Source organism: Gymnoscopelus braueri (assembly GCF_963280865.1).
Source record: "Gymnoscopelus braueri genome assembly, chromosome: 6".
In the NCBI taxonomy this organism is placed as follows: domain Eukaryota; kingdom Metazoa; phylum Chordata; class Actinopteri; order Myctophiformes; family Myctophidae; genus Gymnoscopelus; species Gymnoscopelus braueri.
Window position 1 is genome coordinate 35,852,617 of NC_137607.1, and position 21,613 is coordinate 35,874,229.

Sequence of the window (21,613 nt, forward strand, 5' to 3'; positions counted from 1 at the left end):
CATTTACTTGAGTGAAAGTACAAAAGTATTGGTATCAAGATGTACTTTAAGGTACCAAAAAGTAAAGTAAAATAAACACACATTACCCACTTCAGCTTTAATATTTACATTTCAGCCATTTGAAAATAGCCGATCTGCAATTATCAAAAGATTTATATACATTTTATACATTTGAAAACTTGTGAAATGGGACATTCTGCATAATGAGTAGGCTACTTTTACTTACTTAGTATATTTTGATACCAATACTTTTGTACTTTTACTAGTAGTACATTTTGAATTCCGGACTTTTACTTCTAACAGAGTATTTCTACATTGCAGAATTAATATTCTTACTCAAGTAAAAAATGTGAGTAGCCTAATTTTCCCACCAAATTGGCTTCGGAGAGGGCAGTGCGCCTTAGCGCACCGCGATTGCGTCATCTCACTCAGCAATTATCATCATTAAGCCACACAAATTGACTTTCCGGCCACTTTTTAAATTGATAACTGAACATTGAGAAGTGAAGATAGAATAATTATAAACAGTTGCTCTTGTTGTTGCTCGTAAATTTACAGTTTAATTATGGGTTTACCATTTGGGTAGGAGGATAGCTGCCTATATAAACTGAAAGATAAACATATGGCTGCAGAGGCACATGCATGCTGCCTGCGAGAGTTAACTATCTCATAAACAGCAAATGTCAGATATAATAAGTCATCTGATAACACTATCTAATAGACATTTGGACGCATTGTATAAGGGTATACTGTACAGTATGCAATCTCTGGCCATTGTGACACTTTGGAGCCAAGGAAGGAATTGAATGTGCCATTCCAGATTAATCAGGGTTTTCAAAATATTGAAAATTGTCAATGGTAGGCCTAATGTGATATATATATATATATATATATATATATATATATATATATATACACACATACACACATACATTTTTTAAATAGATACAATTTTAAAAAAATCTGTGTGTGTGTGTGTGTGTGTGTGTGTGTGTGTGTGTGTGTGTGTGTGTTAAAATGGTCAGGTGGGTCAGAAGGGCAGGTGGATTTTATCACCCACATGTGTTTGCATACACGTTCTGGGTAGGCCTACTTCACAAGAATTCCAAAATGCAAATACACAAGTGAGACTGATATGTAAAGTGGACAGACTCACAGACCCTATTTTGTAAACATTTCACCATACAAATGTAAATTGAAGAGAATAATACAGGGTAAAAAGTTGGGTTCTCTTCAGGATACATGAATGCACTCTCAAACCAATGGAATGCACTCCAGGCTGAAAAATCTGTGACTCATTACTTCATCTTACAAGCAAGCAGGTTGACTCATACCTGCTGAGGGTGTGTATGTGTATGTGTGTATGTGTGTATGTGTGTGTGTGTGTGTGTGTGTGTGTGTGTGTGTGCGCGTGCGTGTGTGTGTGTGCATGTGTGTGCGCGTGTGTGTGAGTGCATGTGCGTGTGTGCGTGCACGCACGCTCGCGCGCGCGCGTGTGTGCGTGCGTGTGTGTGATTATTTTTTAAGTGTGTCAATTAACATGTTTAATTGCAAGATTTTCCATAGTACATTTTATTCAAAATGGGTCGTTTTCAAGTGTTTCATACAACATTGTTTCATACTTTGTTTTGTGCAAATGTGTTTATTATCCAAAATTAATAATCATCCCTAAACACTACACATATTGTCCAGAAACCCCCAAAAGCATAAATGTTTTTATGCACAAATCATGACATGGCAAACTCGAGCCCAACAAGCAAAAACAGATGGGCATACAGATCTGCTAAGTTTAACAATACTCAATAAACAGTTGGAACTGGAAACAGTGGAAAGGGATATTTATACCGTGTGTACCATACATTCCAATCTACTGTTAGCATTTAGCTACCTTTTGTAAGTAGCTGAAGTAAATCTCAATTGTTTCCCAGATTTCCTTTTCTTTCAATTATTGTATTTAGTTTCCCCTTATTTTTTAGAAGAGAAATATGTTTTTTGTAGTTTTTGTATGAGGGAATTTTCAGTATGCGAAACCGTCATACGTCCCCTCGCATGGGGGGAGCTGGTAGGGGTTAGGTGTCTTGCTCAGGGATACTTTAAAACGTACAGTGGGTGAGCCGGGGGGGTCGAACCGCTATCTTCCAATTGCCAGACAGACTCTACCCATGATTACCGGCATATAACGAGGCGTCCACTGCTATTTTTTACACACACACACACACACACACACACACACACACACACACACACACACACACACACACACTTTGGTGGAAGCATTCCCAGATAAATTAGATGTATCCAAAATCACACAAACCCCCTTTATATCTGTTTCACTTTGGTATGAAGCCGTCAAAATGGAAAAGTTGTTTTTCGTGCATTCTAACCAACACATGACAATGGTTAAGCGCTTGTATCCAACAAAACGGTTGTGCGTCACGATGCACAGAGAATAAATCATATTTGTCCTTCATAAAAGGCTTACTGATTGGTCAACTACAGTAGATAGATTATTACACATACTGCCAAGTTCTGTTTGGCTCATCGCCGGACATCATTGGACCATTTCTTAACCATAGCATGTTTTTCATGCATCCTAACCCACACATTACAATATTTAAATTGCTCCAACTATCAAAACTTTTGTGCGTCAGGAACACTCAAGCCCAGCTTTTAACTGACTCCAAGAAATGTGACCACATTCATCCCATTTTAGCATCCCTGCACTGGCTGCCAATCTCTTTAAGAATTGATTTTTGTGAACTACTCTCCCCTATATGAGCAAATGCGTAGCCTGAGATCTTCAGGCAAAACACTGCCGGTCATTCCAAAGTTTTCCGGTTAAAAACAAAAGGAGACCGTTCAATTAGAGCTCTTTGTGCCCTGCCTGAGGGAATCAGTCTCACTGAATCGCTTTTAAATCCCTTCTTAAATCAATGCTTAAACCTCCTAATTGTTTTTTTTTAACAACCAATTTGTATCTGTCTCCTTTGCTCTTGTCTACATGATGTGATTTTATTTCTTGTGTGAAACACTTTGCAATGCTCATTTTGAAAAGTTCTGTACAAATAAAGATTCTTATTATTATTACTATATTATTATGATGATGCACTTACTACTTACTTCCCTATTATGTCAGCTGGTGCATAGGGCAGCAATAAAGTCCCTCCACTTCTGTCTGTCTTTGGCCATCTTCTCTATGGTCCCTCAGTTCCGATAGTGTTGTTGAAGTTATCTTTATTGTCAGACAACAAGGTATCTACATATTTACACATAGCATATCCATCCAAATTACATGAGGTTTAGAAATAAGGTGTGTGAGCATAGCAGCTGGTATACTGTTCATGACATAAGTGCAAGAAGAGTATCAGTGCATTGTACATGCGATTAAGGTGCAGAGTGTCGGCAAGTGTCAAGTTCAACCACATAGTCCACAAAAGGTTGCTTTACTTTATTTATTTTCTCTATTGTTCTACGTCATTTTAGGCTTCCCTTTCCTTCTCCTGCCTTCTGGGGTCCAGTGTAATGCAACTCTTGGGATTGCGTTGATGTCCATCCTGATTACATGGCTAATCCAGGTCCACCTACATCTACTGATTATGGAGTGCATGTCATCTTGCTGAGTTAATTTGAGAAGTTTATTGTTTGAGATGTTCTTGGGCCAGAATATATGATAGCTGATAAGTAGTAGTTAGTCTATTGGTCAACTAGATAGATTATTACATGTACTGCCAGGTTCGGTTTAGCTCATCGCCGGACGTCATTGAACCATTTCTTACCCACATGGACCATACGGTGGGCAAGAACTGCTACTGAAAGTGTCTAAGAGGAAGTACAGGAAGTACCGTCCAAGGAAGTTACTTTGTTGTTGTACAGATCTGTTTACATTCCCCGGGCATTAAAAACGTCGTAATTGGTCGAAAAAGAGAGCTTCCGGAGGAACTACATACAATGGAAGTCCTGCACTAGAACTACAGCTTTCTGTTGTAGTTCTTTACCAAGCATTTCTCCTCGTGAGATGAGAAAAGGCAGTGAATGAGGTTACATGGACCTAGTATCCCTGGGGATACTAAGGTCGAAAAACTAGGCGAAAATAGCATATCAACAAGCTCACAACGTGTCGCGTTGTGGCATGTTATGTATGAGCTTTAGGCAAATTCTGTAAAAGATATTCAGTGTAGAAGTAAAAAAGGCTGGTATAGACCCTTGGGACACTCCATCGGTGGAGAGTAGAGAGGACTGTTGATTGACTTTTTCATTTCATATCCCAGTGTACTGGAAGCATACTCAGAGCGTATCAGCCTCATTTTAGACAACACTTCTCATGGACAGGTCACACCTACAGATACATGAACACCAAAAAATACTTCTGGGTAGAGACTCTATGGACGGATGCCTGATCAATGGTCCACTATACAGTATGTCCAATTGTCCATGTATGCTGACCCTGAGGAGGAGGTCTACGCAGCAGTCCTTTTGTGAACGTTCTTCCTTGTAATTTATTTGGCCAATATGCATTGGGCTTAACTGCTTCACACTGACAAATATCTCTCATAGGATCAGTGCATAATATTATTCTAACATCATTCATTATTCTTAATATTCTATATCTGTTTCAGGTCAGTTGGTATAGATTTGTTGTTGACAACTCTGCACCTTCCGCACAAGGACGTTAGTTTCTGAATAACAATTCCAAGGCTTTTCTTGCATGACACCTTTTTGCACTGAGCACAGTTCACTGCATGCTCTTAAGGCTAATGAAAGGCGATCACTTAATTGGCTATGATTGAATCCATCTGCAAGCAACACACCCACTGATAATATATTCAGTCTAATCCAACCCAGCTCACCCACATCGCCGCAGGTACTCTTCGCAGATGCCATTCGTTCATCCGGAAAATACCAAACGTCTGTCACCACATCCCAACCTGAACTGCCATGCTGTTGACTTCATGCCGGTTTGCCTGTTTCCCCAAAATAGTGCCCTAAGAAGAAGCCCAACCTGCCCCTTACACCCAACCGGACCATCGTGCTTTGAACTGACCAAAATGGGATCTTTGAAGCCCCACATTCTCACTAGTGAGGCTATGGAGTTGTTCTGTTAGCATGAATGTGCTAAGGAAATGTCATGCAATCTGCCCTTTGGATTTTGAGATACAGTACTTTCACAAACAAAGTTATTGTTTCTTTATTTTCTTTTTAACATATTGATGTTATATTATCACTAGTGTTTTTCCAATTATTATACGGGGCCCACTTGCAATTTTCTCATGGCCCACCAGTGGGCCCCGGTCCACAGGTTGGGAATCGAAGTGCTATAGGAAAGGTCACCAAAATCAGTTTGATTCATCCTCCGGGGAGCATGAAGGTGCACAGCTAATTCCATTGCAATTCAGCTAGTACTTTTTGAGATATCTTGTTAAACTTCTAATATTAAAGATATGTGTTGGACTCACCTACATTGCCATTCTTAAAGGCAGGGCTAAGAATAACCGTGCATCTGATTCTGTGCTCGTTGCAGAGTCATCAGTTGTTCTCTCCATGTACCTCCATGTTCAATGTCAGCTCATACCACTATGTGCATGATGTCACAATACAGAACAACCTTTGACCATGAAAGCCTGAAATGCCTGGAGAAACAAAAGTGAAAATGCATTTACTCTAAAGCGAAACTTGTAAACCTTGGGTTGTAAAAGGTTGGTTATCTTTATATGTTGCTTCTGTGCTCTGTGAATGCAGAAACCTGCATGGCGATAAATGTTTCAAAATTATATCTTTACATAAACAGATGCAAACAAAGCAGATTCTGCTACTATATAAAAAAAGAGTGATAAAACAGTCCTTCACAATGTACTGTGAATGTGAGGAAAAGAACACAATGATGGTGGAGGAGACCTCTACATGATGTGTTCTTTCATACTGAATGGTTCCTCTTCTGTGGAAAGCAACAGTCAGATGCAGCTGCCTGTCTCGATTGCTCAAAATCTGGCAACACTTTCTGGGTGAGCTATATATCAGCCTTTGTTGATGTTGATGTATCTGCAATATAAATAATAAATATAAAGCGGGATGAAACCCTATAGGCTGATTTTGTAATTCATTTTCCAGTTCAATAAAACAATTACAGCAGGGTAGAAACAGAAACTCCCAGGTTCAATTCCCAGCCCCGGCCACAGTATGCGTTGAGGTGTCCATGAGCAAGACACTTGAGTGCTCAACAAGACCACCTGAGCAGCGCATCAGCTGGGTGAAGCTGAAACTGAATTTTCCCCCGTGGGATACATTACACATAACATTACATTTACATTCCTTTTTTATCAGGTCAGTAGCAAACATAACTCAGTAGAGTCTCAAATCTGTCATAAGTATAACATTAAGCACCACACCCCAGCCCCCAGAACAGAGAGGGAGCAGTGAAGCGCACTGGATATGGTGGCCGATCATAGGTACTGCAGCTTATTACGGCTGGGCCAGACACATGAACGAGCGATCAATGGTTTCGATCAATGGTCGCGACTCACAAGCTTGTGCACAGGGTTGTGCACGGAGGTGACACTACTGCGCATGCAAATAGTCACATTTCCCAACCCGGAAGAAGGGGTGAAAAGGGAGTATGCGCTGGGTTAGCAACTCCGTACAAGTGAATGGGCGGGGATTTTCGTTACCTCTCTATTAGTTCTAACTCTATGACCACACACCTTATTCAAAGGCAATGGCCCGTGGCTGAAAAACATTTATCCTTCCATGTAATTCCCCATCTATTCCACAAGCAACTCTGTTGAGTTGAGCACCACAGACCACTCTTTAGACCGCTAAAACTACTTGGTTGCGCGCCAGTGTCATGTACCGAAAAACAGCAGATCTGCAAGCTCACGAGTCACACTGCAACGCGTTGTGAGCTTGTACATCAGCTATTTTCGGTGTGTTAAGTACAGTAAATCACCCTTGAGGGCTCAGATGGCTTGCACACCGTAACCAGATCGGCAATTACATACCTCAAACCATGAACTCCTGCAAAACATCCATTCATTATCACCCATTGATTTTTACATCCGGATTCATTCCCTTTAGTGTGTGAGATTTTTTTTTTTTGTCTCATATATTGTGAAAAGGTAAGATCCCATTTTGGCCTCAAATCCACTTGTGGGTTTCCAGCTGAATCAAGAAGGAGAATCAAGAATCTTAAAGGGTTAATCGAACGAATCGATAATACATCGATTAGTATAATAATTTAATAACATGATCAATTAATAATCAATCCCAACACGTGAGCATGTTGTGAGCTTGTAGATCCCTATTTTCACTACTTTTGCACAACACAGTTGTGCGACAAAGTATAAAATAATGCTTAAGTGGTTAATTGATCTTTTAATCTAAACCTCCTGCAAAATGCTAAAGGACCTTTAGTGGGGGATGTGCAACAGGGAATGTATAGAATTGGGAAGGGGGGCTTGGTATCAGATATATAGAAACCGACAAGCTGCTGTAATTGTTGTCGTGGAACACCTATAATATTTCTAGTGAGACTGCCCAAAGGAGAAACACAGAAAACTAAGAGGCAATTAGTGTCGCCCCAGAGAGTCACATTTTTAGAGGACCAACCTTCACAAGTCACAAGTATTCTCATACATAGCATAGTCCCCAAAAAAAAAGTATACGAACAAGGAGATACTATCTCCGCAGGACACGCAAGAAACCGGAGAAGCGAGACTAATGGTGTGGTGTCATGGCCCTGAGCTGTTGATTTTTAGAGCACACATAATGTTTGCCTGAACTAAAAGAATTGAAGAGCGTTAGCTGTGCTACTTTACGTGCTCTAAAAATGTCCCCTCGCTGGCAGAACATCACCCTGGGTAGTGTCAGGCACATCTTGTTGTTCTATATCTGTACTATATCAGGGTGTGGGGCGCTGGAACAGAGAATGTGTATGTTCTTCATAAATATAGGGTACCGTGTCCTAGGGCGTATCCAAGCTAAAACCTCGCGATATTCCACTTTAACTAACAATTACAATTAATGACAAAAAAAAAAGAAGTGAAAATAGTAGATCTACAAGCTCATTGCCATGCGACGGGTTGTGAGCTAATAGAACGACTATGTTTTTTTTGGAAAGCATAATACAGGGTCAAGTGGTTAATCAGACCAATCGATTTAGTTTAAAATATATATTTATAATTGTTATATCTAAAAAATCTATGAGAATTGTTCATGTCGATTTAGGATAAGAAAAGAAAATGTATTAAAATAAATAATTCTTGATTACTCAATTAACATGTGCAAGATTTAGTCGGTACTATAGTGGTTATAAATGTCTGTATATTTTTGGGTAAATTGCCCAGCCCCAAAATGCACTGTGCACTATGTAATAATTTGTCTTTTGACTTTTTGTACATGTCTGTACATGGAAACAGACATGTTTCCACTCTCATCCTCTATACAGAGCATTGACTGTGTCTCAGTCCATACAAATCAGATCAGGGTGTCATGGTGGTCATAACACAAAACTCCACTTCTGCTGGAATGAAAAACCTCTCACATGACCACTGCGTGTGTGTGTGTGTGTGTGTGTGTGTATGTGTGTGTGTGTGTGTGTGTGTGTGTGTGTGTGTGTGTGTGTGTGTGTGTGTGTGTGTGTGTGTAGGGCGGTGGGTTGTAGGGGATGGAGAGGAGGGGAGGATAGCTGTTCAGCTGCAGTGCTGCCTGCATGGTGACTATGGCTTCAGCCTTGGAATCAATTCCCGCTGTTTACAGACCATGGTGTGTAGAGCGTAGAGTGTCTTGGTGGCGGTGGTAGGGGTGTTTTGTCTGAGTTTTTTACCCTCTTCCTCGCTCACTCTGTGTGTGCGTGTGCGTGTGTGTGTGTGTGTGTGTGCGCACGTGCGTGTGTGCGTGCGTGTACGTGTACGTGTACGTGTACGTGCACACATTGCACTGCACGAAAGGAGAAGAAAGAGCGAGGCAAAATATTTTGGAGACAGTGGGAATGAGATGGACAGATGAGACAGAGACATCGTATTATATAGCACCAGTGGTCCTGCTTGTGTATATTCACCGATATAGCCATGCCACATGAGAAAAGAAGTACTTAAAGGTTCTATGACATTCATTTTCACATTTTTTTATTTTTTATGTTTTTTGGGGGGTTTTATGACTTCAATTACACCCAAAAAATCTGAACTTTGAACATTCAGTGGATGTTCTGTGGTCTGGGGTTTTCTGAATAATTAGGCTGAAAAGTAATCCGAGATTGGCCCTTGGGCAGTGAAGTCACAGGCCATTAATCCCGCCCACTTTCCTCCTCGCCCCTCCCCTCCTCTATCCTTTCCTTTGGGGGGGGGGGGTGATGATTGACAGGCAAAATCCCTCAACAGCGACACCCGCAGGCAAAGATTTCTTTTTTCATTGCAGTTGAAAAGGCTTTAGAAATGTGAGAGAAAAACACCTGCAATGGATCACTGGAGTGGAATTTTTTGTTAAAACTTTTTATACACGTTTGAAGGACCATGACAAAGACTTTTAATGTGTGGTAAAACTGAATGATAATAATAATAATAATAATAATACACTTTATTTATATAGCACCTTTCATGACATAAATGCAGCTCAAAGTGCTTTACAGAGCAAGAAAACAAAAAGCAAAAAACAAAAAATAAAAATAAAATATAGAACAATAGCAATAACGCCCGATTTATACTTAGTTGGGTGTCTGTGTTGCGCACCAAAAGAAATGAAAGAAAGAAAGATGTATATTTAAACCAAAATCCTTAGGTTTCATCCTGCAATCTGCATTGATTATAAAATATCTTTTGATCTCTTGCTCTGGGGAGCAAGTATCATGACAAGACGACTATTCAATTGTTTTTTTTTCGATAGTATAGTGGAGAAGGACAGGAAACAGGGAGAGAGACGCAGCACGACTCGCCGCCAGGCTACACCAGAGCCCATACGCGGCATGCGCCCCAACCACCAGGCCATTGGCGCCCCAGTACGCCCGTTACATTTTGAGATATCTTGTGCGTGTCGCTAGATGAAAAGATATGGGGTCACCAAGATGTTGTGTTCATCCTCTGGGGTGCATGAAAACTGCACCGCAAACTCAACAGAAATCCAGACAGAAGTTTTTGAGATATTTTGTGAGGGACGAAGTGTTGGAAGATCAATGCCTTCTACAATGGATTTCCTACGTAAAATCTGCCGCATCTTCTGGCCTGAGAAGATCTAAAATAAAGAGCTGCACAGGATGACCAGGTGCTCCAGTGTTGTGTCAGGAATCAAACACCGGCGTCTATGATGGTTGGGACATGTGCTCCGAATGGCCCAGGATCGAATCCCAAAGGTTGCACTGAGATGGACCCCAGCAGGGAAAAGGAGTCAAGGTCGACCCAAAAGCACCTGGTGACGAACCGTGACAGCTGAGCTTCAGGAGATGAACCTTACGTGGGGCGAGGCACAACATGCAGCACAAAACAGGTCCTGATGGAGGCAGTTCGTCGAAGCCTTATGTCTCACTTGGAACGAAGAGAATTAAGTAAAGTGTTGGAAGGACAGTTCGACCGACGCCACGACACCGCAGCCGGTAGTTAAGTGGGGTAGAATCTAGATACATTCAGAATCTAGATAATATGGTAGATAATTTTGTTGGCTATGTAGGTTCACATACAAGGGATGCGACTTGGAGGATTATATATAAATCACAAATCAAGTTTGATCGGAAACTGTCTCCTACTACACAACCATCCTGTTTCCTGCTCAATTACTCTCATTGACATCGGGTGCACTCAATTATACTGTATTGGATATGTCGATAGCACTAAACAACGGGACAGAAATCTACTACTCAGATACACTATAATCCCTTAACTCTGAAAGTGGCAGCGGTCCTATTTCCAAATAATGATCATTGGGTGTTATTATCTCCACCAGGCCTGGTGGGCTGGCGGCTTACCGTAGGTCATATAATCAATTGTTTTCCCCCGGATTCCTTGGATCATGATGCAACTGAGGAGTCTATTTAGTAATGGGATGTACCCCAAATTTTAATCACCTCTCAATGTTTGATTCAAATTTGGGGTAGATCCTAATCTATTCTATCCTATTCTATGATCCTATGCTACAAATGTGAGTCATGTGACCATCAAACAGGGTTTTGATATTCCATACTGTAAGTGTTTGCCTGTAACTGGCTTAAAAAAGATCTGTGGGCGGGGTCTGTTTCTTACAGAAAATGCCATATATCATGAACCTCACATCCAATCAACCCCAAATTGGAATCACAAGTTGAGGGTCCTCTATAGAGTGCACCTCCAAAAGCCCTTTCTCTTCTGCCCATAGGGGGTGCCCCAATTGAGAAATGTCATAGAAACACCATGTTCCTCCACAGCTTCCTCGCATCTTGCCAGCTGCAACCTATGACTGACACAGCTCTGGGTCGGCCACCAAGCCCGGCGAAGACCTGCGCCCAGAGGAGTGCCCTTTTCTAGTTCATATCTGCGCTACTTGCAAAAGGAACCGAGGTCCTCTGCATTTATTTTCATTTTATTTACTTAATTATTGAGTACACACATTGTTTGACATCTTCCATTTCTCTCTAGTCTTATGATTATCTAGTTTGTAACTGCAATTCGTGGGAGCTTGTAGGATATAGAAAAAAAAGTGAAGTGACAATGAACTTGAACTTCAACTTTGTAGTCTCAGCAAAGCATTGGGTTCAAGGTACTCTTGCAGTTGGGTGCAAGAGTGTCTGTGTGAGGATGACCGTTGGCAGAGAAGCTTTCAGCTTACAAAAAGAAAGTGAAAACACACAGGGAAGACATCCTCGCACATTTTAACCACACTAGGTGGTCTAGGATGACACACTGTAACTAAGATGAAAATCTATGATGTATGACTCCAAATTTGGGCAAGGTGTCAAGCCTGATCTGAGCCCCATTGACTTCCATCGTAGAATTATTAGTTATTAGTTAAATATCAATATCAGATAGCAATACATGTGAGAAAAAAATGTGGAGGTACTTCATTGGCGTACTGGCAGCATACACAAGAAATATGACTGACCTTCTTAAAGACAGCTAGCCAACAGCTAGCCATCTGGGCTGGAGAAAATAGCAATGTAAGGAATGGCGGGTCAGTCAAGGTTGACCTGTGCGAATACCTGTGTGTTCAGTATACCATATACAGTATATTGTATATTTTGATGATATGAATTGTATGCTGGAGTACACTTTATGTACAATGTACTGTAAGCTGTGATATAATACAATATACAGTATACTGTACAGGAAACAGCATGTTATGATGATATACTGTACATTAAAGGTCTGTAAACACACCAGGAGCGTTAATTTTGTGTGATTCATTCACATTAATTTAAACGTCTGTTTGTATTATGATTACATGCACACTGAGTGCTACAAGCACTGTAATTAAAGGTCATAGAGGTCATTACACACCAGGAGCCAATAAACGATAAGAAAAAGCGACGCGATTATTTCACATCAAACTTTTATGTTAGTGATGCCTCCATTCATACAGGTCGAAAAATCTACCTGGTTTCGATGCGGTGTGCATGTACTGTACTCATAACACAAACAGCAGTTTTAAATTACTGCAAATTAATTGTACAAACTAACCGCTCCCGGCGTGTACGGACTTTTAGGCTCGTAAAAAGGATTCATTACAGTGAGCTCCTGTACTTACACCCAGGCAGTAAACTAACCATTGTCAGGTTTGATAAACTAGCTCCATTGACCTCGCCTCCCCAAAAGTCCATCGGTAAAAACGTCCACATCAAAAAGAACTGGGAGTAATATAATAGCCATATTCACAGAGAGGTTAAAGGGAAGGGGTCGGTTTGGGGTACTTGCGTCTGTTCTGACTTGTGCATGTGATCCAGTCAACATGCCCTCAGGAGCCCTCCAATTGCGTACCATATCACAACAACATGGCCTTTGTTCGGTCCGGCCTGTCTAAACACTATCCAGAGTGTTTTGCACATCCAGCAAAGAGATGGATAACGGACGGCCTCGAGTTTGTTTTTACCAGAACACTTGAGACTGTGTGGTATCTGACCGAGGATCAGAGAGATGCCCTCGTTGTTGCTCCAGGCCTGTTGGACTGTGATCCGAGAAGTCCATCTCCCCGGTATGACAATTAGATGGACAGCAGAATCCTCGATGTACATTTAACTCTGTGGGGTGCACAAAATGTAACCAGATGGATTTGGTTACATTTGTACGCTCACAGACACAGAGTTACAAATGGATAACGTTACTGTGTAACTTAACCCTGCCCAGTTTTTCTGACTTTTTTACCGCTCATTCAAGGGGCAATCCGGCCTTGGGCGAGGAAGATATTGGGCTCATTAGCTTCGGGCAGTACTACTTGTCAACCAGTAGATGGCCTATACACTGAATCTAGGAATTTATAATTTCGCACATATGCTTTTCATGGCATGAAAGTTAAGTTATTTTCATATCGTCTAATTTAGGCAGCTGGAAACCGCATCTATGACTCATTCAAGAGGTAATCCCCGCTTATGAGATTCAGACCATACAACTGGTACATTTCCTATGCAGCCATACAAAGTAATAGCTGAGTGGTTAATGAGCCGGCCTAGTGATTGTAGGATGGGTAAATGCATATATATATACAGTGACAAAAAAACACCCCAAAGAGTAGAGACTAAATTATTACACTAAGGTCTAAAAGTCTCAATGGAAGAGTATAGGGAGACCACCTCAAACCACTGCAGATGTTCTAGTTATATTGTATTAACATACTACCATACAGATTGGATAACAAAAAAAACATATATATATTTTATATATATATACACATATTAAAATAAGTCCTGGATTGCAGGTTTAACTGACTTCAGAGAGGCTAAATGAAACATGAGAATTTACTACAGCAGGTTACTTGTCCTGTAACACACACTCTATGTGTTTATATTTGAAGCTTGTTGTCGTGCTGGCATTTCCCTCCATTTAATATGCATGACCTCACTTCCATCTCTCTGCCATACAGAATTGGCAACTGCCATAAAACAATCAGCACGGTTGTAATAAGCTGCCATTATCTTCATTACTATCATTATCTGATAGCGGCACAGGGGAGTGCAAAGTCTCACACTTCCACACTCCACAAAGCATTCTGTAGTGCAGTTCACAGCTATGGTTGAGAGCTCTGGCTGTCAGTGATGTATCAGCCGACACTATTAACCCTGCGTTCCCAGGGAGGGGAGAGACCATTTGAACCCAAATTTCGACATGTTTATGATTTTGATATCACTTGAAACTGTGGCCTGGAAAAGAGGAAGTCGTTTTATGATTCCAAGCTGCAATTAGTTTGACAGTTTTAAAATCTGATGGCAACAAGATCCTCACATATAAACTGAAGCAAGAGGATGATTCCCCTTCCTTGGAGCTTTGTTTTTCATTTCAGACACCCTGAGAACACACACACACACACACACACACAAACACACAGGTGAAAATAATCTTGTGAAAATAAGTGAAGCGGTGGCCCTCAAGCGTCTCCCTACTGGACTGCATCTGCCTGTATCAATATTGACTCAAACAGTTAGCGTCGAGCAGTACAATCGTCTGGGGAACGTAAACACGACGCAGTAAGTGCACTGTACGAGTGGCATCTGAGAGATTACTCTGAGGCACCGTTAAACCACTCCGTTACAGTATGAAAATGACTGTTTTGACTAGAGTGGCGTGTGGTGTGGTCACGCTGATTCTTGTCAGCTCAATGCTGAAGCATCGCCAAGGGGTTGAAGTGTTGCTGAAAGGTCGGAGCATACGGACAAATTGGCTCGCTGAAAAGTGCAGGGTAACTTCATTAGCCTTCTGCGAGGAAAAGCGTAACACTACAGTATGCTCTACTGCTCTTCATTATTCATACTTGCACAAACATCTCACCCTCAATGATGTATTAAAACTACTTTCAACCTGGCGTCCCTACAGTATTTTGGGCATGTTTTTAGAGGTGGACATTTTCGGCGGAAATAGCAGACATATAATCAAGTTTGTGTTTTATTACTTAGTGTAATTATTATTATGCTTCTTTTATTTTACATGGACATCAAAACATCACTTGAGGTTTTTCCAAAACCATGCACAAGCACCAGATGCATTATGGGCTAGTAAGTGTTTCTAGTGCTAATTACAGTAGTTAACTGTTAGTCCCCCCACCCTGACACTTGTTTTGTAGGCATTAGTTTGACTCGGTTCCACAGATAAATATTGTGAAAATAGCCGGACTACAAGATCACAGTGAGCTTGTACCGTATTTTCCGCACTATAAGGCGCACCGTCAGTGCGCCTTATAGTGCGGATGCGCCTTATAATCCGATGCGCCTTATATATGTATCAATATTGGTTCCCTTGGTTTCCGCACTATAAGCTGCACCGTCAGTGCGCCTTATAGTGCGGATGCGCCTTATAATGCGGTGCGCCCTATATATGAAAATAATACATTTATTGAAGGTGCGCCTTATACTCAGATGCGCCTTATAGTGCGGAAAATACGGTAGATCTGCAATTTCCATAATGTTTGCCTCTTTCTTACGTAATATTTCACAATTTGGCCAATTTGGTTTTAAAATGACTTAAAAGTAATTAAATTATATCGTACCTTTAGAAATGTGCAGATACCCTGTATACAAATACTGTATGTTGGTTTGTTTACTGTTGAGTGAGAAAACAATGTTGCACATTAAGCTAATCATCTGGGGACCCCCCTGGGGGTCCAGACCCCCAGTTTGGGAAGCAGTGCTCTAAGGTAGCGAGCGCTGCCTCTGGGACTGTCATGGAGCAGTGCGGGGTGGATCTCAGTTCAAACCACTTCTGTAAACTTTACCTTCGCTACATTTTCCCACGGCCCTACAGCGACTCTTAGGTCAATAAAAATAAAAAAGGCACAGGCCGACACCGAACACGCTGCATTTGGAACGGGTCCAAGTGACCTAAAATATGAGGCAGTGACATGAGATAACGGATGGAGGGATTAGCTGCCATACGGCGTCCGGGTGGGTTGTCTGGTGGGATCCCTGCAGAGCGACGTGCTCACACGTGTACCGTGCACGCAAGCACGCACATGCATGCTCGCACGTGTGCGCACACACAGCCACACACACACACACCACACACCCACGGACGTAGGTTTCACTTCTAAACATTGGGAGGGCAACGCTATGGTGCCACAGCAATCCAGGGTATGTTGTCCCTGTACCTTAAAAAAAACACACACACACACAATCAGTCACAATGAAATCTGATTTGTTTCTTTTTATTTCATGATTTATTATTGTTGTTACTTCTTTTTACAAGCATGCTATTTTCTTTTTTTGGGGGGTGGGGGGGGTGGGGGGGGGGTGTTCAATGCCAATATTCCCACCCTAAATATTTATCTGACAACAGGGATTCATGACATGGTGAATGACTGTGGCTTTTCTTAATGCAATGCATTTTGTCTGTTCCTCCACAGTGGCTCTCCTCTCAGGATCCGTTTATCTGTCGGCTTTGTTCCTCTGAACGTCTTTATTACTGTGGTTATCCAATGTAGCTGCAGCATATAGGCTGCTTTGGCTGAAGACTGTTTTCAAACCACCATAGATAAGCAATTATGTTTAAGTAACGATAGATCAAGTTCTGCTTTTCTTCTGATTGTAGATCTCAACATACCAAGGCAAAACCAATGCAATTTTCCACTTAACGACATTCATTAGGTTCAGCTTGATTGATGGGAAATATTTATGTCCCGCCCCTGTAATTGTTTTTGACTGCCAACTAATAGCCTCCACCTACCACTTATGTTGTTGAGTGACACTAAATAGTTTTGTAAGTTTTAGACTATTGCACCATACTATCCCATACGCACAGTGTTTAATTTATTCACCCAGGCTAGTTGACTAAGAACACATTTGAATTTGCCACAACAGCCTGCGGGTTGTGCAAAGGAGTGTGAGGCAGATAGCTAAGCTTTGCTAGTAAATATGTTTGGTGGGGTAGTACTATAGTACTATACTTGAGTACAGTTTTGAGGTACTTTTACTTTACTGGAGTATTTCCTTTTTTTTAATTTTATACCTCTACTCATCTCAGAGGCAAATATTGTACTTTTACTCCAATACATTTATTTGACAGCTTTAGTTAGAAGTTACTTCGCAGATTTAGATTATTAATAATTAATCAAATTATTAATCATAAATAATCAAAAGATGTAAAAAATAGCACCCCCTGCTATTTCTGAAAATATGAAGTATAAAATAGGCCTTAAGTGGTTAATGATCAGTCATTATTGTCCAATAACAATATATATGATTCTGAAATGGACATTCTGCATTATGAGTACTTTTATTTTTGCTACTTTAAAGGAGGAGTTCACCCAAAAAAATACTTATTTTCTATCAATTGCACACCCTATGAAGCCTTGAATCCATGGATTCTTTTTTGTTTTTGTCGCATTCCTAAGCTAATAATTTGATTCCCGTCTCCTACCGGCTAATGTATCCGGTAGGAGACACAAAGTAGATTATTTGTCTCCTACCGGAAATACACCCGGTCATCAAATTATTGGCTTAGGAATGCCACAAAAACAAAAATAAATCCATGAAATCAAGGCGTCATGGGGTGTGTAATTGATAGAAAATAAGTCATTTTTTGGGTGAACTCCTCCTTTAAGTATATTTTTATGCTAATACGTGTGTAAGATTTGACTGCAGGACTTTAATTGAACAAAGTATTTTACACTGTGGTATTGTTACTACTCAGTATGTCCTCCACCACTGTATGTTTAGAACTGGGAGTGACACATCGTCTGGGTGTCCATTGAAGGTACAGTATGTGGGGGGGCCCTGGGGTAGGATCTGCCCGTGGCTTGTCTGGTGCTCAGATAAAGCTGCAGGAAGGCTGTGGGGGACGGGCCATGAACAGTCTGGGATGGGTGCAGTTTGGGTAACAAGTCTTCTTGTGACAGTGACAGTGGAAAGTTTATTTCTGTCTGGTATATATGGCAGCAGACTACACACACACCCCTGCCCCCCCTTTCTGAGCCTCTTCCGAAGCCCCCCAAGACAAGACAGTCCACCACCACTCCTGATCACATGAATAGAGGACTGAAGACCCCCAGGCAATGGCAAGAGTTAGAAGAAGCACATGACCACTGCACAGTATGCACACACACATAATGAGAAACAAGCACGCAACGGCACACAAACACTCCACGAAATTGTTGCCCTAAACCACATCTTTATAAACACAAAAGCATCCAAGCGAGAGCACATGCGCGCGCACACACGCACACACGCACGCACACACACGCACACACACACACACACACACACACACACTTTTGTTTTCAGCAAACATGTCCAGATCCAGGTCAACCCCTGAGGATGCAACGATAAAGCACTGTGTTCCAAATCCTACAGCCTCAACATTGGGGAAAAACAGCGGCCTTGCTCTGCCTAGTTCCTCCCAGGATGCTGCGCCCGCTCTAAGAGGACGTTCGCAGATGAGGCTCTTGGTCTCCATATACAGGAGATAGGACAAGATACTGCAGTACTGTAGGTAACGGTAACCATAGCTGTGGAAGCAGAGGTCAGTGGATAAATGCAAGACCATCTGCTGGGATGTATTGCGGTGGACAAAGTACTCAACCCACGTACTGTACTTGAGTCAGTACAAGTACAAGGATAAAAGATATTCCTGATCAAATATTACTCAACTACAAGTGAACGTTGCTCTGTCCCAAAACATCAATTATAATGAAAATAGCAAATCTACAAGCTCTACAAGCTAGATGCAGTGAGTTGTGAGTAGTGGAGTCAAAAGAACAATATTTGTCTTTGAAATGTACTTGAGTGAAAGTCATGAGTATCCAATATATAAATAGTCAAGTAAAGTGCAGATACTCAAAAGATTTAGTTAAGTACTGTACTAAATGTACTTTGGTACCGTCCACCACTGGATGTATCCACTTGACACCTCACTGACCACTGACAGGGGTTCTTTAGCCGTTTACGCATACAAATGCAATGCTTTGTACATGCTGCCAATTTCAGTGCAACATGACATCCAGTGTTAACGTCATGGTCCGATGATGTCTAAAAGTCATTCACATCAACCCTAGTGTCCGTTTTCTGGGCATGTCATTATTAAGGCAAACATTCAGCGAAAACAGAAGATCTATAAGCTCAAAACGCATCGTTGAGATTGGCCCCGATTCACTAAGCAATTTACGACCATATTTTGATCTTACCGCGGCATTTAAGACAATTTTCTTCATGCAAAATGTTGTCTTAAATGCCGGTAAGATCAAAATATGGTCGTAAATTTCTTAGTGAATCGGGGCCAATGTTCCTATATCTTTGTGTTGGTGTGAATGTACAGTAGACTGCAGCATACCGAGACAATGCATTTGTTAAATGTGAATGTAATAGACAGTATGTTCTGGGGGAAGGTGGCTAGAAGTAGAAGGTCATAAAATATTTTAGTACAGTACTACATTAACAGCTCCAGACAGAGGGGGCAAGTTTGGTGGTGAAAGAAGTTACACTCGTTCCACGTAATTGGATTGCCACTGGGTACCGTCTCTATCTTAGAACTGCGGAAATATTATGTGAGGCTTGAAGCAAAGACGATGAATTGAAGGCTATGTGGCAGGACTTGTTTTAACCACTTAAACCCTATATATAACTGTACCGGGATCCCCCAAGGGCCTTTCCCTCTACACCAAATATCTTCCCACTACACCGAATCAAAGGCCCCTAATAGTCGACGGCTTACATTTGCGAAAATCTGCCTAAAAGCGAAAAATGTTACCCAGATGTATCCCAGGACATGATCTAATGATTTAGCGAGTGCGCCCGAGCCGGTGATCCCCAGGGTTACCATGGAATGCCCGAAAAAGGTTTCAGCTATAACATTTGAACCAGATAAGCTACAAATGCAAACTTGGGCTAGAGCTGGGCAATATTTCATGTTGTAAAAGTGACACAATTAATTCACATACAATATTATCGTTCGTCAACTTTGGTCTCTTCTCCAGCCTCCAGGGATTATGCCATAAAATCAATGTGTAATAAAAAACAGCACCGCTGAGCGTTCCCAAATACTAAGGTGTGAAGAGAGTCGTGACAGAATTCTGTCAGAGTTTTTATTGCCAGGCACACATCTCACGGAGGTTGGTGGTGCATTACACTGAAGAGTGACAATATTAAGAAATATTTCATAAATACATATGAATTATTGCACTTGTGTACACGGCAGCAATGGTATATACATCTTGTATTGTGTTACAGTATGTACTGTACACAGGAGGTCAAAGTGGCAACGACAGAGAAGTGTCGCAGCTTGTTGGTGCATCATTGTGTGTGTTTGTGCGCGTGCGTGCGTGTGTGTTTTCTAGAGGCCAGTTTCCCTCTGACTCCTGACATTACACCAGTGGAGTCTACCTGTGTAATCTGAAGCCATCATTACTTTCTGCAAAAGAAGCGTGCTGTCGTTAGTTTGTCAAAACAGCGTAATGCCAGTAATCAGCATAACAAATGCGTTCACATTTACCTCATAAACTGCAGATAAGCGATGACATTTACGATGTGATTAGGGTGGAGGAATCCTTATCAGTCTGTAAATCGCGGCTGAAATGGACTCGGCTTGCTGTAATATACAGTTACTTTCTCAATATGTTCAATAGAGCTCAAATGAAATGTCATGGTGTTTGCCTGATGAATTTAGCGATCAATGAGAGATCACATTTTTATTTGTCTACACAAAACCAGAGTTAGCTTATACAGTAGCTCATTGTCATATGCAGTCCCTTCTGTCGGAAATAATTTTCCACTTCAACCCTGTATACGTCATCCTACGACAAGTGGTGAAATTGCCGATCTGCAGTACAAGCTCTAATTGTTAAGAATAAGTGAATTTCTTTGAACATTTTGTCAATTGTTCGCTGTGTAATGACAGGGCCAAAATAGTTAAAGGGGAATACTAGCAATTAATGGCATTAAACAATGCCATTACTATACCTTTGAGTGTGGAAATTCAAAAAATTATCAAAAAAGGCTCAAACAAGTCTTTTATATTCAAGTCGTGCTGTTTCAGCTAGAGCTAAGAATCCCCATTCAGGTCTGGCTGCCTAGAGGACGGTTCAGAAGGTAGCCTACAACACTATCACATGACCCCAAAAATCGATTCTCCTTTTCTAGGCAATGGAGAAGAGTGGAAATGTATGTAACTAGCCATTAATATACATCAAAGGCTTAAAACAGTGATGTTTGGAGGGCTGAGACACTTCTGCCCTGCAGCAGTCTCATATGATATAGAAAGATCACCTTGTGCAAGTCATAAGTTGTCAGCTTCTCATAAATTCCCACCCCATCTCTGTGTGTGTGTGTGTGTGTGTGTGTGTGTGTGTGTGTGTGTGTGTGTGTGTGTGTGTGTGTGTGTGTGTGAGAGAGAGAGAGAGTGAGTGTGTTGGTGGAGGCGATGGCGGTTGTTTTTGTCTGTCTGTCTGTCTGTCTGTCTGCCTGCCTGCAGCAAATCTGACAAATTACTGCATCTATCAGCATCATATTACATGTGCACGATGCCAGCATGCTAAG